General features: G+C 39.6%; 1 long non-coding RNA gene across 2 annotated transcripts; it reads right to left on the reverse strand.

Annotated features, from left to right (window-relative positions):
• Positions 1 to 156: 156 nt before the first annotated feature.
• LOC113029514 (uncharacterized) lies at positions 157 to 14,507 on the reverse strand. Of its 2 annotated transcripts, XR_013911518.1 has the most exons (7): positions 14,199 to 14,507; positions 12,404 to 12,509; positions 8,169 to 11,070; positions 4,394 to 4,546; positions 3,874 to 3,978; positions 2,395 to 2,463; positions 157 to 2,288 (listed from the first exon to the last, which is right to left on the reverse strand). It is a non-coding gene; the product is annotated as an uncharacterized LOC113029514 (long non-coding RNA). The 2 variants fall into 2 exon arrangements; XR_003273426.2 differs by having other exon boundaries at positions 12,404 to 14,466.
• Positions 14,508 to 18,333: the final 3,826 nt, after the last annotated feature.

Raw genomic sequence — 18,333 nt, forward strand, 5'->3', positions numbered from 1 at the left:
TTTTACAGCTGTTATTTTAAAAGATTTATTGCAGAAAATTCAGTATTTTTTACTCCTTTACATTTGTTTGACAGCTTTAGTTATTTTACAAATCAAATTTAACCCAACATCCTGACTCATCCTAGCAGTCCAGTTAAAAGCCCACATTGACTCATCTACTGTTGAAAACATGTCTCACTTTATTCAAAAACTCTTTATGCTGTTTCATTCAGTTGAATAACAGAAAACATAAACTACAGCTCATACAACTGCTCTCATAGCTTACTCAGGTTTAAAAAAATTACAAATTTCAACTTAATGAGAGAAAGAGTTAAAAAAAGTTTTTAAAAAAACACTACCACAAGAAAAACCTCACTGGTGTTAACAAAATTGAACAAAACATTGTGATGTACAGCACACATACTCAGTCCCACCGTCGATGATTTCTTCAGTTCAGTCGATACTTTTCCAGATACAAAATCTGCACGTTAGATTTCCACAGTTGAAATTTTGTGCCCAGCATTAGTTTTGAAGTGTTTGATGATGTAAAGATGGTGGCAGCAGACGGGTGTGCCACAAGGCCACATTAATGTCGAGTGCAACACTTTCATCTTTTCATTACTGCTGATTAGCTGCTAAATGTGTTTATTGCTGGAATTTCAGCTAACAGAGCACAAATGAGAAAAAAATATTACTTGTAGGATTTTTATCCCCCAAGATCATAAGGAATTGTATGTAATTTCACAAAACAAATAGATTAACACCTGAATTGATGTGAGTAACAGAGTTCAGGTATTTGCAGTGTTTCCTTTCACTGCATGCTTCTCTGTGACGTCTCTGACTGAAGTGGGGACAATCAATAGTTTCTTTATGTGCTGATGGAGACTCAGCTGGTGTTTCAAATGTCCTCTTTAGTCTCTTTTCAAACTCCAGGTCTGAAAGGTGAAGCCAATACAAAGTGCCCTAAACCTATATTTTTTTCTCGCTGGCCACCAGGGGGCGATAGTTATGGTTGCAAAAAAGATTTAAGCTCCTGTGTAAATATCTGTCTGCCTGGACCTCTTTAAATTGTTTCCTGGTGAGTTCATGGGCTGATTTGCTAATTTCAGGTCATAGTGAACGAAACATTAGGCCAGGTTTGTGGACTTTAAGCTCAGACAAATGGGAGGTTGCATCATAAATTCTGTGCCAAGTGATGTGGATCCATCTGTTTTGGGACTTCTGTGGAAATAGAGGAGCAGCTGAAAGCGTCTATTAGTTCAACTTTTTACATTTTAGAACTAAACGGTTTTAGCTTATTTTGAGCCACCTATCACACTGGCTATGCCAAACTTGCTTTGTGCACTCCTGTGGTAAGCAAACACCGGTATCGTGTGTGTGTGTATAAGTTAATGGATATTTTTCACTGGAAAAACTTAAGAAAAATAATCACATCAGTGAAACAAAAAGGTAAAAATATGGAAGGAAACATTTTTCTTATTGGAAATTAATTCCAAATGAAGTATAAACAAAAACAGGTTTTTCTCTGGCAAAAAATGCGGATTATTCGACCACTGAAAGTCATCCCCAAAAAAGTCCCTTGTTTTTGAGAAAACCAACAGCAGCCGGCTGTTAATGGAAATAACCCACCCCCGCCCCCCAGGTTTGTTTAAATGTTTGTGGAATCTGTTAACATGAGCAAAAGTGTAAAGTGAAGACAAAACCAGTCGACTACAAGCACAGCTGGTGCTTTTCGGGGAAGAGATGTCCCAGATTTTCACCGGCACACTCTGTCTCTGTTGCTCTTTACATATGTGACAGAAGTCATAACTACAATACAAATTGTTAACATGGGGGCTTTAGCAAACTAGAAGTTACCTACACTTGATTCCAGTTGTATCTGTACAGACCCTTAAAAAGCTTTAATGTTGAGACTATACAATGCTACATAACACACCGGGATGCCATTCGTACTGTAAGGTGTAGCAATGACTTACACCTAAAGACATATGCAGAAGAGAGAATCCCACAGTTAAATTTGAACTGTTTCAGCTGAGTTTGGGTTGTGGTCCAGCATAAAACCTGTGCTAAATCAATCCATCTGCTCTGAAGGCACCTTGGAAAATAAGGTTCAACAGCAGTCCTTACTTTCTGACGTGATTTAAATAATGATCTTCAAAGTTTGAAGAGCTTTGAATCATTAACATGACTTCAAGGCAGGTTAGTTGGAAGAATTGTGGTCCAATAACTTCATTTTGGATCCAAGGTTTTCCATCGAGGGAACACCTTTCTAGGATTCGTGACTATTCTCCAGCTGATAATGTCATGACCTGTGGAATATACTTCCATTATCCATGTGTCACCAGAGAAAAGGATGAGTATAACTTGATGGTATAAGGAATAGGGTAAAAACTGATCAAAGAAAAGGTATCTTACTTTAATGCTGAGGGTGGAGTCTAGAATTTTACGTCCAGTCCTTTACTGTTGGTTCTCACGCAAGCATTTCTAAAAAGAAATTTTTAAAAAAAGAAGCCAAGTGTTTATGAACTCTCAACAGTGCAAGGCTACAAAAACACAAACCATCAGCTCATCTCACTTGCAGAAGTACAAATAAAAGTAAAGATGGCTAATATGTGATTGCTATTGTGAAATATTAAAAATAATAAAAGTCAAGTGACAGAGGGGAGCAAGGTAGAAAGTTGATGATGCATGGAGCAAGGATATTGAAAGTGGATGAGTAAATACCTGGGGTCAAACATTCAAAGCATCAAACAATGAACAAGAGAGGTGCAGAAGAGAGCGTGGGGAGGGTGAAGCAAGTGGAGATGAGTGTTAGGGGTCATTTGTAAAATAAGGAAGCAGCAACAGTGCAAGGGAAGGTTTACAAGATGTTAGTACGGTCTGCTATGGTGCGTATTTTACAGATGGTGATACTAACAAAAAGGCAAGAGGATGGACAGGATTAAAAATGAGTGCGAAACACAGAAAAAATTAGAGAGGCAGGGCTGAGATGGTTTGCACATGTGCAGAAGATGGAAAGTGAATATACTGGCCAAAGCATGCTGAAGATGGAGCTGCCAGGAAAGGAGTAACACCTCATAGATGAAGGTTGTAAAGGAGGACAGTGGGCTGGTGTGACAAACGAGGATGGTAAAGAAAGGGTGAAATGGAGGCAGATGACTAACATAACATCTTATCCTGAATAAAACACAGAATGAAGGCATGTGAAGTAATAAAAGTTCAGATGTATTAATATGTATGTAGCGTAGTTATGTAGTGGCAGATCATTTGTGATTTATAGTGGAGACAAAGTTTAAAAAGTTAGTTTGTAAATGTCCGTCGGGTGTAGTGGTTAACAAATTCACTTGCAAGCAAACAGTCTGTGGGTCAGTTCCAGCCTTGGGATAACTGCTGAATCAAACATGCTGAGCTACTTGCTGAGGCACCGGAAGCAGTTTCTTTAATTCAAATGTGATTATCTCTGCTAAATGTTTGTGTGTAAACAACGCATATGATTTTAGGCCAAAAAAAACATTTTACTTTTTTCATTTCATACATTTTGGATGTCAGGTTGTGCAAGAGTAGTGCACATGTTGGGCCAGCTGTTTTTCCCTGCTTCTAGTTTTTAATATTACAGTAAGTGAGAGGACTTAAAGGGAGGATGCAGATGCAGGCCAAATAAGGTGATGTGAGGTAGACGCAGAGAGAGAACAAACAGATGATCTAACAATAGGTGAGGGAAGACGAGATTTTATACACAAACTGGGCACATTGAAGCCACGTGAAAGCATCAAGACCAGGGAGACAATCAAAGAGGAGTACAGTCAGATCGAAGATAATCAGGAAACTCTCAGAGACAGGGCTTTAAGCATAGGAGCTGCTGTTCACTGCGTATTTATGGGTAATCAAGCTTACTTGACGATTTTATTCTCCAAGTTAAAGTTTATCAGGTCTAGGTTGTGATTCATCAGCAGATAAAGAATCGTGGAAAACTCCACCGCATCCATCTGCAGGTCATCACTGAAAGACAGGGTCAGTCTGTCAGTTCGGTTTAAAGAGACAAATGTAGTGTAGCTGCGGGCCAAGTAAAGAAGAAGTGTGCCTCATTTCTTTAAAATCATAATTTCTTTTACGGCAGCCATGCGTCAATGTGTAAACAGTTGGAGATTTGAAAGATGAACATAGTGAGTGCAAAAGTGCTAGAAAATGTAAATCTGAATTCATATGCTAAACATACTTCAACAGTTACTGTATTTATTCACATGACTGGTTGGTATTTACACAAAAATCCATTATAAGATAAATAAGGATTATAATGAGCTGTGAATCATGCAAAGCTACCCTGATACCATCTCTGAATAAAAACACCCTTAAGAAAGAACACATGGAACAATAAGCTTGTTACAGTAACATTAAGTTGTTACATGGGTCTCACTTTGTAGGTTTGTGGTGATGGCTGAAGTCTGCACTGATGAGGCGCTCTGTGAAACTAGAGCAGCTGGTCGCTCCAGTCTCTGGTATGTGCTGATCTGTGATGCTTCCAAGATGGCATCCATCACAGGGCCTCATTTTGGCACGGCCAGAAAACCTGAACGAGATCAGCGAGACGAACAAAGGTGCGTTCAGTAAAACTGTGGCTCGCTGGCAGAGGGCCAGGCGGATGATTTAAATCAGTAACAATACCACAGCGTGGAAACACGTCATTACAAGCATATGATCTCCACTGATGATGTTAATCACATAATATCATTGGGTCACTGCCTCCTCAGTATGTGGATACGTGCAAAATGTCCCATTACCTGTTCATATAAACCAGGGGTGCCCAATCCCGGTCCTCGAGAGCTACCGTCCTGCAGCTTTTAGATGCATCCTTGTTCCCACACACCTGAATCAAATGAATGGCTTGTTATCAGGCCTTTGCCAAACATGATGGCATGCTGAAGAGATCAAACCATTTGATTCAGCTGTGTTGGAGTAGGGATGCATCTAAAAGCTGCAGGATAGTAGCTCTCGAGGACCGGGATTGGGCACCCCTGATATAAACAATTTCAATTAAAAAAATGTTGTCTTTTGTTTATCTATTTCCTGTAGCGATTAATATTTTATAATAACATTTGAATATTTATTACTAATAATATAATAATATTTTATATTTTAATGATAATAACATTTCAATAACAACATAATAATTTTTTTAAATTTTTTATCACTTGCTTACACAGTTTGTAAGTCTGTGTGCTTAAACTGAACTGGTATTTGAAGACTGGTATTGAGTCACATCTCTATAAATAGTAACACAAAGACTTCACTACTCTCAATCTTACAATAACAGACTCAGGAGGGGTTTTTTTTTTTTTACTTTCCTGGATGATGTCATGCAAACATGCCACACAAGAACACATTAACCCGGTGCAGAGGATTTAACATTTAAGAGGCCGGTTTCCTTTTCTAACATTTGTACAGTGAACCTGAGCGCCAATTTTTTAAGTGATGCATTCATGCAGAAACTTCTAAGAACAGCTTCTCGTTTACTCAGAAGATTTTGTCAGCGTACCAATCTCAACATCAGTCACCTCAAGGTGCTTTATATTGTAAGGTAGACCCTACAATGTCAAAGAAAAACCCAACTATCATATGACCCACTGATTGTTAAATCAGATATATATGTACACATTTTTTGTGTAAAGACTGTTTGAAGTTATGCCAACAGTTTCCTCTTGTGTTTGAGAAGTCTTCTAACATTGGTTCAATTTAATAATGAGATGAATTATCATGAACTAAAATGCGTCAAAAACACAAATCACTGATTAAGTTATTAACAAAAGTCTGGGTATAGTTTTGTCTTACACTGTGTTGTAGGACTTGAGTTCGAGCTTTTCTGTATGAATGATATGCTTTCTGAAAACTCAATAAAAACACTTTGATTAAGTTATTAACAAAACCCAGCTCTCAGACTGAATCCCTCTATACATGCTAGCATTTCTGTTACACCACTATCGCTCAAATGGTCTTAGATCATCAGGTCGGTCCTTCTGGTTGTTTAAGGGTTAAATATAAAAGCTTAAGTCATCAACAACATCCTTTAAATCGCTTCTAAACACAAAAACCCCAAACGTTTTGTAGACTTGCAATGCCACTTATTTATTGCCCTTATATTATTTTTATTATGGTAATAATATTAATCACTTTACATTATAAACAAAGATGCTTACACTGTAACACTTGAAGCACATTTTATTGATTCTTATCTACAGGCCAGTACTTTGCATGCCTGCACTTTGTTGTACTGTGTTTGGTTACTCAAGCAAACGGAGCTCTTTCTCCACCACGGCTCACGTAACACATAAAAAGCGCTAAACAAAGAAACACGCCTAGCTTCTTTTCCTTTGTCATTCAGACTTTATGGAAATTCTCTGTGTTTGTCCAGCTTTAGTAATCGTATCCTCTACTGTTTGAAATTTTACACTCTAAAGCACTTTTTACATATATTCCACAATGCACACAAAAGGCTTAAGGAAACATTTGCAGGTGTTCCAGTGTCCATCGTTCTGTGTGGGAAAGAAAATGTCAGCCCTGACGACTTTAGTTTTGAAGAAATAAACAATAGTAACATAAAACATGCACGATGGGTCAACTTGGTGGGGAATATTTTCTAAACTGCTGTAATGTTGCATTTAGTCCACTCCAGGCTGAGTTAAATAAAAAAACAGAGCTGATCAAGCAGAAGTCTGTGCTGTGAAGCTGGATGTGGGGATTAGAAAGATAAGAAGATACTGTCCCCATGTAGTGCACAGATCTGAATATTGGGAGCACTTTGTTTTACTAGTAATCTGAGATCTCATTCCGAAACACATGACACGCATAAAAAATGATGAACAATTAAACATCTTCTGTCTACTTTTTAAAAGGTGTATTTTATAACGTATTATATTACCAACTAGATATTGGTTATGGATGACCTCTGGTTAACAAGCATTTTTTATGAGGGTATTTTGAACATGTGGCTCTTGCTCACTGTGATTTCGGAAAAGCATACGGGGTGACTATTTTCACATGAATGTTTTTCAAGCAAAAGAAAACTGAAAAAAGAAAATGCAACAGTAATTCAGCTGTGAGGTTTTTCTGCTTGGGGTGCTTTGGAGAGCAGGTCATCTGCTAATCCTTGGCTGCTGCTGTCTCCATTCTTATGCCTACTAAGTGTCCTTGGGCAAGACAGTATAGGAACGCACGCACGCACGCACGCACACACGCACACACACGCGCACACACACACACACACACACACACACACACACACACACACACACACACACACACACAAATCCCAAATATCTTTGAAATCCAATCCAAGCCTGACAGCTGTTCACAACTTTGACTGATCTTCTTTACTATTTCCTGCTTGTTTCATAAGGAAGAATAACCAAATTAAAGCTCGAGTCTGGAGATTTGTCATGCAGAGATATAGTGGGATTCTGTCTGGAGAGGTCAGCCCCTGCTTTTGATTTTTGAGTTGTCTCTCGTGCAGCCTGAGCAAGTCCAAGCTACACCTACACAGGTCCCAACTAATCAATGTTTGGAAAATAGCATCACTGTTCTTAAAGATCTTAGTGCAAAGATAATAAGACCTGAATTTTTGAAAGCAAGCCTGAAGTTTTTATCTTTAACTGATAAAAACTAACAAGAAAAACAGATTTTTAAGATGAGCTTTATTTTTCACATTTTTTCCTGTTTGTTGTCCACTTAATATACAGAAACAGAGAACCTGCTGCCAACACTGTCTCTGTATTGTGAATGGACTCATAGCCCTCAGCTGGTGTATTGAGCTGGAATCCACAGTCATGTAACACATGAGGATAAGTTACAGTCAGTGAGGCGTGATAAGGAAAACAAACCCTGGGTTGTTAAAAGTGCTTTGTTGTACGGTGCTCTGCATCAGGTCATTTCTCACACAATGCAGTGTGCCAGTTTTATACGTGTTTTTCTCTCTATTGCTTTTCCTTGACACACATGATATTCACATACTACAACATTGTAGATTTGTACTGACAGATTATCCAAAAATACCTGACACTTACTCGTGAGGTCAGAGCTTCTCGGCCCCAGGTGTGTTTTGCTGATAATCCAGCCTCGGTAAAACACGCAATAAAAATAACAACAAAACCTGCTTCTTTCTGCCTGATTGTGATCTGGATTGCAGCAAGTCAGCTTACCCTCTGGTGTTGTCTGGACTTCAGCTTCTCCTCCGACATCACAAAGCGAAATCAGAAATGTCTTCAGTGTTTCACTGCCATCAGCTCTGCTCAACTAAGAAAAATCTGGTTTGTTGACACTTGAGATTCTTGATCATTTGCCAGATTATCTTTGCCTCAACGCCACTCCTACAGTGCTTGTACAGAAGGTAGAATTTCAATGTGGAAATCAGCCAAGTCTCCTCCTCTGATAGGCCTCAGTCTGTGCCAATGAAAACAGGTATGCTGACGTTAAGAGAACTTTCCATTTGTTACATCAGAGAGAGAGAAAAATGATCTGTCACACGCCTAACAAAACTTTGTAGAATTGTTTTTCTTTTTTTACAAAATGAAAAGTAGAATTTCCAGGTTTTGGAGACCCAAACCTTTTCTTTGAAACTTTGAAACAACAGATGTGAAAATACAACCATAAATCTGTGCCAAAATACATGGAACAAAAACACAATAATACACAGCAAATTCAAAAGTGTTAAATGTTTTGGTGTTAGTAGTCTTCTTGCAAAAGTAGAGTTAATTTTACTCTAAGTAGAGTCACATTCTTTTAATGTAACTCTGAGGTGTAAAATGATAGTAGTTAACCCTTTACAGCCGATCGGAGCGGGCACGCTCCATTTTGCGTAACTATTTTTAAATCCCGGTAGCTCTGCAACCACGTAAGCTAGCGCAATAATTTTTTTTGCATATGAAACCGGAGGAGTTGTACTTACATCTTATGCCATCAGCTTGTCCTAGGTCACAGTTTCCTTCCACATATAGCTTTGCAAAAACTGCATAAAAATCACTTGCAGCAACAAAAACATGATATTCCAGAAACACGCTTTGCCGATCCGATCAGCTGTTTGTAACACTTCCTACGTCCATCAGCGCGAACTATCACATGACCGCATGACCTGCCCGAAACCGGAAGTGACGTCATTTTGCGGAAATGTAGTTTTTTTACGATCGGGGCCTTATGAGCCTATACTTGTGTTTTAAAAAGTTATGTTTGAGTTTATGACTTTCTGTGTCGTTTCTGGGATGCTTAGGACTCATATTGCACTGCTGGAAATAGTTTATTTTGATGCATATGCTGTTATTTTGCAAATTTGCACTATAATATTTATTTTCGTTTTTCCTGCAGTGTATAAAAATTGGTGTATTTCAAAAATAAAACTATGAAGACACTCAAAATAAATTTCCTGTGGTGGGAAACTATTTTGTGCAACTTTTTTGTATTTACAGTTTTCAGGGATGAGCCTCTTAAATTTCTCTAACTAGAAATATATGTTAAAAAAACAAAAACGATTTTCAATTTCTTTGTAGTTTATTGCACTTTTTTGCAATTTATGTAATTACTATGCACCTAATGCAGACATATTATTAAAGTTTGGGCTATAATGGTTGTATTGATGTATAGCAACTTGAAATGCTCCCAAAAATGGCTCCACAGCATGTAAAAATATAATATAAGCTCTGGCGGACTTGGTTCTATGGTAGGTCTTAAAGGGTTAAAATCGAGTGTTAAAAATGAGTGTTTCTATGTCAAATCTGGAGGTGTTACAATGGAAACATTAACTCTTGACCTCTTAACTCTGAACTCCTACAGGGGCTATGACACCAATAGAGTAAATTCACAGACTCCGCCCCCAGCACCATAGGCTCCAATCGAAGCTGAAGTGAAGGTTTCAGAACATTTTGCTCTACATATTTGAGTTGTTTGCCATGCTTGGTAAGTCATGTTTTCAAAGATTGTTTCAATTATTATTATGAGCTTTTACTTCTGTGACTCTTTGGAGTTGAGACAAAGCTGTGTGAAAGGCATTAGCCATGTTGCTCGCTGATAGCATAATATTCTGTTTTAGCTAGCTGAAAGGTATTGTTTGCGGGCAAATACCACAGCCTTGAAAAAAAGCTTGCATGTGAATTTTCAGTCAAACTTTTGGTCAAATACACCTAAAACAATGTCTAGAATGTGAAATGTTGGTATAATGGTGCTACTGGAAGCCTGAAAACGATCGCCCATAAAAAAAAAAAAAAAACGAGCAAACAGCAGTAGCAGACGTCCTGACTGGATTCTACGTTAGCATAGATCCCTCCAGAGTTTTGTGCACACGGTTTAGGTAAAAATGAAAAAGGTTGAGGTTTTACATTTAGTTCAGTATTACCTGTTGCCTGTGTCCTTGTCTTTTGGGAAAATACTTTACACAAGTAATGGCTCAAAGAGGATTCCTTTTTTTACTGTGCTGGAATTGATTACCGGATTATTTGTGCCATTAATTAGTGTCAACTAATTTTTATTCAATCTCCACACAGGATATGCTTGTGAAGATGGAATATGGGGGAGAGCAGAAGTGCGTTGAAGTTCCACAAAGGGATGAATGAAGGACATGCATATTGTATTGAAGAAATAAGTGTTGAGAATGCTGTTATTTGCATTTACCATGTCAGACCTTTTGATAAACACAATTCTAATGAAAGTGAGAACCTGTACACTGTTACATCTTTCAGAAAATGTTTTGAAATTGTGGTGCACAGTTCAGAATAAATGTTTTTCAAAAACCATTGAAACTCCACTATGGATGAGCTGGTGTGTTTTTAGGTGTGCATGTTGGCTAAAATCCTTTCCACACTCATCACAGCTGTATGGTTTAACGCCACTGTGGAGGAATTGGTGTGCTTTTAAGCTTCCAGAGTGGGTAAAAGACTTTCCACACTTGTCACAGCTGAACTGTCTCTCTCCAGTGTGGATGAGTTGGTGGATTTTTAGTGAATTCTTCTTAGTAAAATCTTTCCCACACTCGTCACAGCTGTATTTCTTCTCTCCCTTTCTTCTGTGAGGTTTGTCGGCCTCCTGAGAGCGCTGACTTCTCGCTCCATGTTGGTCCTGCAGTGACAGAGATACAAACACAGGCAGTGAGTGAAATTTAGGGCTGGGCATCATCACTGATTTCGATTCGGGGAAATCTTGCCTCAGACAATCAGAAATATTAGAATTCTGATCACTATGTACTTATCCATATTTTATATTTCTAAAATGAAAGCTGACATGTGTGAGACTTCATCAGAGGTGTAAGCATCACAGCAGATGCCTTTGTGTCAAAGTAACTGAGGATAAAACAGAAAAACATGAAGGAGAATTTTCTGGCCTGGGTTTAAAAATATTCTGCAGTGGATCAAACACGAAAGAAAACCATTAATCAACATATGAACATTACCTGATGCTGCTGAAGTGAAGCAAAGCAAAGTTACAGAGGTTTTATTACAGACACGGCTCAGCTAAGCATTTTGAAATTTTGCATAATTTCAAAAAGTTTACATTTGTTCTGTATTGAACAGCAGAAATTAGGCTTTGTTGCTGGGAGTGAAAAAAAAAGAGAAACAAAAAGCAAAACAATAACAAAAAAGAAACATCACCCGACAGAGCTGTAAACAACAGTCTTCTTTTGCTGCTGGTTCAGTCAGTTTTGTTTGGAGAGTGACAAAACCTGCAGCTTCAGAACCTAGCGCCAAGAAAGATGTAAACATAAAGGAACTGAGAACGCATCAGAATCAGTGAGCAGCCGGCTTTCAGCCCCGACGGCACGGACGTCTTTGTGCAGAATCCGTGCACATGCTCTCATTACTGTTTTAGCCGTTTGGTGGTTGTTGAAATTTTCTGAGGTTTAACTTGAGATTCTGGCGTTTTGGGCAAAATTAATTTATATTTAAAAATCAAGTCAGGATTTTAATGAATTGATATCATGTTATCCAAGCTAGAATCAATTTTAATTGATAATCAAAACCCAGTGAAATGCAGTCGTGGAACAAACTGTCATTACTTGAAGCTTTTCAACAGTCCTCTTTGGTGACATCTGCTGGTCAAAATATGAAGAGCAGCTTGAATCTACAAATTATAATGAAGCGCTTCATTATGTTTAGTATCATGTGACAGTTCTGTCTGATATCAGGCTACTGTTGTGTTGCTTTGCACATGTATTTTCTGTGTGATTGAAAAGGTTTTGAAATTTCATTAATAAATAATTTTGATGAATATCCTTATTTAAACATGTGCTGTGGTGTGGTTTCTCTTTGCTTGTGACTTCTTGATGTTTGTAAACATAATAGATATAAAATAAAAACATAGTACATAATAAAATACAACAGTCATATAACAGGTTGGGAGGATGAGAGTTTTAGACGTGACTGATTATTTGGTGAAACTGTGATACTTTCCTCACCTCCTGTGTTGAGCTCATTGTTTCCTCTGTAGTGACTCAGCTGAGTCCAGATGGCTGAAAATGTTCCTCTGCTGCTCCGTCAGACTCTTCTCCTCCTGCTGATCAGCTGGGACACAAAACAGATCTTTGTTAGGCTCCACACTGCACTGAAGAGTCAAAGTGTCTCATATGTTCATCTGACAACACAAAGTACAAATTTCACTCTGATTGCTTGTAGAAATCTTGTGAGACGTGTTGTGCTGCAAAGTGAGGAAACTCTCTCACTCACTTATACTTCAGGAGGAACTTTGTGACATTGGCTCTAATATTCTAAGCAGCCCTTTACTATGACAGGGCCAGAAAGTCCTATTTGAAGGTTTGGGAGAAGGACCATGTTAAAGGTGGATTGGGGTTTATACACTTTGTTATGATACAGGTAAGGCTGTAAGAGCCTGAGAAGGTGTCCTGAATGAAGCTCTAAAACCAGTTTTCAGCTAACGACTCTGCTTCAGTCTGGAAAACAGCAACTACAAGTTTAAAGACTCCATCAACAATTCACACCCAGCAACAGCCTGAACAGCTCCTCCTGTGGTTTCCACAAACAGGGACAGACCTGTTACTCCCCCACCCCACACTTTCAACTCCTTCAGGCCCCCAGTTCCACCCCCCACCCCCACCATTCATAATAACAGGGGCCCACACCTGATCACCACTTCACAAGTCTCTCCAGCCCCCATGGTGCCGCTCTCCAAACTCCACCATTCCCCAAACTTTGATTCTGTTCATCTGGACGTAGCTTTTTGTGGGAGAAACGTTTCGTCACTCATCCAAGTGACTTCTTCAGTCTCAACCGACTGCAGGTTTCCCCAATCTTCAACAGTGCATTTGCATAATGACTGAAACGAGCTCCACTGAAGGAACAATGGGCTGGGAGGTCAGTTATTGAGCATTAATTTGCAAATTCTCATGATCATTGATCAACAACCACTGATCACTTGCAGCGGGAATGGTACTCATTGCTATTGATCAGCAGACTTTGATTAATGAGCTTTGATCAGTGGTTTCAGTGCTTTCCTTCCTGCTTTGACTGCAGCTGTGTTTGACACAGGAAGACATTATTACATTTTTCTTGATTATACTTTATTCTTTTTGGGGGAAGTGCAGCTTTAAACCTTCAGATGATTCAGGTCAACCCAACAAATCAATCCGAACAATCACAGGTGGGAAAAACTTCTGTAGACAAAATGAAATAAAAATTCAATCCACAACATGATTAGAAACATGATTCTCCCAAATCACCAAGAGCTGCACATTAACCACAATATATTTTTATTCTCTGTACTTTCAAATATGAACACTGTTTACTTTCATCTCTGTTTCATTAGTTTTTGTTAACATCTTCCTGTGCATCACTTTACAGCAGCCAGACTCATTAAAATGAGACTTTGTAGGAGTTCACTTCCTCTCATGTGTTCATCCACAGCAGCTGGACAATAAAGTTTATTGTGACCCTGATACTGCAGCAGATCGCTCTCATCCATTTCCTGCTATCACTTCAAATAGAAACAAGGCTGTAGAGGTTTGGTGCAGGCAGAAAAACAGCTGCAGGGACAATGAAAAGACTTTTCTGCTCCAACTTCTCCCAGCATGCTGAGCTAATGATTAGTTGGTGTTTTTCTCCAAACACTCTCTCACTCTTCTCTCAACGTGTTCACAATAAACTGTGAACAGACACCGAGGAGAGCAGCAGAAGACCTCATTCAGGAGCTAAACTCAACATGAACTGAACTCACAGTAAAGTTAGCTCGGTGCTTACCTTTAGATGAGCCCACAAACCGAGAGAAACTCCGCGATGAAGCTGGAACTCTTTCCAAACACAGGAAACAGATCAGGGAGCAGAGACCCACGTGGTTCACGCTGATCTCAGCTACGATCCAGGAGACAAGGGTGGGCAGATCGATGCAGATATCGATCCAAACATTGGTAGTGGTTTACGATCGATGCTCCTCCGAGTTCACTATTTTACTCGCTGCGGATGAAGAAGCAGCTGTCTGTCCGAACACCTCTTCTTATGCGGCAGACTAACTTTGCTCCGCCCCCTTCTTCTGCCCTGCTCGGATTTGATACTGTGCCGTCACGTGACTCGGCTACACACATAAAACCCATTTGGACTGCAGAGAGAGAGAAACAGGAGCAACATGTGGAGATATTTTACGGCTGTAAATGAAAATGCTGGAGAACAGCTGGAAGGCTTGTCAGCACCTAAAGCCACAGGAGACCACACAAGCTGTAGAGTTCAGCTTATTTTTTCACACTCCAGTTAAATACTTTGACTGAATTCTCACTGCACACACTCAAACTGTGTGACAGTGAGATCATTTTATATAGATTATTTTTAATTACTGTTATGCATGGCCCGATGATATGAGGTGCTATTAACCCACAAACAACAGATCCTGTAACGCAGCACTGCGGCCTCTTTCCCAGACGTTAGGCTACCTGGCAACATTCCCGCGTCAATCAAGTCAAACTTCTGTTATTGCGAAGCTAGCCCCTCACAATGGCAAAGAGAGAGCACCGGTGGGAGACTGAATGTATGTTTACAGACATTGCTGGTAAACCAACAGTTTACATTGGTAGTAAACTGGTAAATCACAAAGTGAAGCTGTTGTGAAAGCAAATTTTATTGTAGCAGAGGAGACAGTCAAATCAGCCCGGTACCACTCTGATGAAGCTGTGCGATGCTATCCAGAAAAAAAGGCAGATTTTGGCAAATGTGAGCCTGAGGAGAAATACGATTGCTGATCGGGTTTGTGAGATGGCCACTGATTTAGAAACACAGTTTTGTGAAAGAAGCAAACACGTTATTGCATACTCTCTTGCTGTGATGAACGTACAGACATGATGGGCATTGCTCAGCTCGCCATCTTCATCAGTGGAAAGGAAATATTGAACATTAAATCGATGCACGGGACAACGACAGGAAAAGACATTTTTAAAAACGTATGTCAAAGTGTAACCGACATGAAACTGCCCTGGGACAAACTTGTTGGACTTACAACAGATGGAGCGCCGGTGTTGTGCAGTGGACAAGTCGGCAGAATGAGAGTAAAGATGCAGAAGGAGAAATGTACCGGTGAGTTAATAGCAGATCACACACCAGGAAAGGCTGTGTGGTAAAGTCCTAAAATGGTAAATGGTAAATGGCCTGCATTTGTATAGCGCTTTTCTAGTCCATAGGACCCCAAAGCGCTTTACACTACATTCAGTCATTCACCCATTCACACACACATTCACACACTGGCGATAGCAAGCTACACTGTAGCCACAGCTGCCCTGGGGCGCACTGACAGATGGAGCATGTAATGATCACCGTAACGCCGACCGTAAATTTTATCTGAGCTGAAGGTTTAAATCACCGTCAATTTCAGTCTTTTATGTGAGAAATAGATTCAGAGTTTGCCGACATTCCCTATCATACAGAGGTCCGTTGGCTGAGTTGGGGAAAAGTTCTTAATAGTGTTTTTGTGCTCAGCAAGGAAATCTGTCAGTTCATGGACATGGCATGTATGATGCGGTGAAGGCATTTCAAGTGAAGCTGTCACAAATGCACCAGTGCAACTTGTCTCACTTTCACTGTTGCCAAGTAATGTTGAACCATGTCGGCGCACTTTGCTGGTAAACTGAGCGCACTGCGCACTGAGTACGCACGGCGCTTTGGTGACTTTGAAGCACACAAAGAGAATTTCGAGCTGCTTCGCAACCCATTTACGTGAAAACTGCACCTGTGCAGATTCAGATGGAGTTCCACTGTAATGGGACCCTCAAGGCAAAGTATGACACTGAATGGCCCGCACAGTTTATTAGTTCCATTCCTGAAGTAATGCCCCAGCTCTTTACATGCGGCTCCAACCTTGTGTATGCTTTCATTTATTTAATCTGGGGTTTTTGGCAGCATGTTCATATTTCTAACTTGCATAATTTTGACAGGATCTATTTTTATGAAGAGCAAATATATAAAGTTAAAGTTTTTTTAAGGTTTTTTTTTTCTGGAATAATATTCCCGTCTGTTTTTATTCATATTTATGTTTAAAAAACTGTTTAAGTGTGTTCAAAAAATGGTTATCTTGTTTGGCCTGCGACCTAAAGTGTGCCTTGAGTTTTGGCCCCCTGTGCAGTTGAGTTTGACACCCCTGCTGTAGAGAAACTCTGGGTTTGTGTGCTGACAAGCATCACTCACGGTACGTTACGAAAGCTCACTCATGTGACAAATTCAAAAAGATGCTGAAACCTTTAGAACATCATAAACTACACATTGTTGTGCTCTTTTAGGATGGAACAGCTTTCAGATTTGTTTACTCTTAAAGAATAAAAGATGTTTTTAAGAATTTTGCATTCAAGAGGAGAATGTTTAAATAAGTCATGTAAATAAGAATTACAAAGTTGGTGGCTGCAGTATAAACAAATTGGTGTATCTCAAAAATAAAACTATGAAGACACTCAAAATTAATTTCGTCTGGTTGGAAGCACACAAACTGTTTTATGCAACTTTTTTACATTTACAATTTTGAGGGAGGAACCTCTGAAATTTCTTTAACTAGAAATGTGTGTAAAAATACCACTTTTGCAATTTATGTAGTTACTGTTGACTTAATGCATACATATGATTAAAATGTGGGATATAAGGGTTGTATTGATGTATAGCAACTTGAAATGCTCCCAGAAATGGAAGTACAACATGTAAAAATATAAAGATAAGCTCAGGCAGACTTGGTTCTGTGGTAGGTCTATAAGGTTAAACTGCTTCCTCACATCTGCTTCATGAATATGAAGGGTTGTAGTGGGAGATGGTGGTGTGAAATCCTCATAGCTGTGGAGTGAGGAGGGGGCTCCTGTGGGTGAAGTCTTTGATGGTGGTGATGGCTCTGTGCTGGTGGGAGTGGGGAGGTGGGGGGATGATGTCTCTATTGTTGGGGAAGATGGAGATGTCAAGGCTGCTTGATGTCTCATCAAACCGGCAGTAAAAGTCGTTGAGGGCTTTGGCCAACAGCAAGTCGTCAGTGGAGTGGGGCTGTGTGCTTATATCCTTACTCTCATTTCCCTTAGCGTATCTGTAACATGCAACTTCTGTCGGTGCTGTGCTACTGGAAACTGAATTTCCCGGAGGAACCGACCCGAGGCATTAATAAAGTTCCATCCATCCATCGGACATTTGCACACATGCTTAAGAATTGCATTGACCCCATTTCCTCCAAAGTAAAATTCTAGCTACACATGCCCATGAAAATTTCTCCCACTGAAATAAGAGCCAGCACTGTTTTGCAGTATGTTTTAGATTACAATGTTTTGAGTTTGTCATACATATTTACTGCCCAGTTTAAAGCATTTCTGAATATTGAGTCTTTTTTGTGGTGAATTGTTTGTACCAAAATAATTGATTCTGTTCATCTGGACATGGCGTTTTCAGTGTTGCAAGTGACTTCTTCAAACTCAGCTGACTGCAGGTTTCCCAAACCTAGTAAACAGTACATTTGCATAATGACGAAAACAGCCCACTGAATGAACAATGAGCTGTAAGATAAGTTTCTTCATCATTAATATGCAAATCATGACCATTGATCAACAGCCACAGATCAAATTCCATGAGTACCATTCACAGAGAGTTGGGGAATGGCTGCAATCCCAGCTTTGTAAGATGGTGAAAGATGTACCCTCAGGGTTAGTGGCTCCAGATTGGATCATGGAGGTAGTGGACCCCCTGCCCTGCAATAACACATACAAAACCCAACAATCCCTTTGGTGACAGTGGGAAGGAAAATCTCCCTTTTAATAGGAAGAAACCTCCGGCAGAACCAGGCTCAGGGAGGGGCAGCCATCTGCCACAGGCGGTTGGGGTGAGAGAAGGAAGACAGGAGAAAAGACATGCTGTGGAAGACAGAGATTAATAACAA

Source organism: Astatotilapia calliptera, chromosome 9, assembly GCF_964374335.1.
Source record: "Astatotilapia calliptera chromosome 9, fAstCal68.1, whole genome shotgun sequence".
Taxonomy (NCBI): domain Eukaryota; kingdom Metazoa; phylum Chordata; class Actinopteri; order Cichliformes; family Cichlidae; genus Astatotilapia; species Astatotilapia calliptera.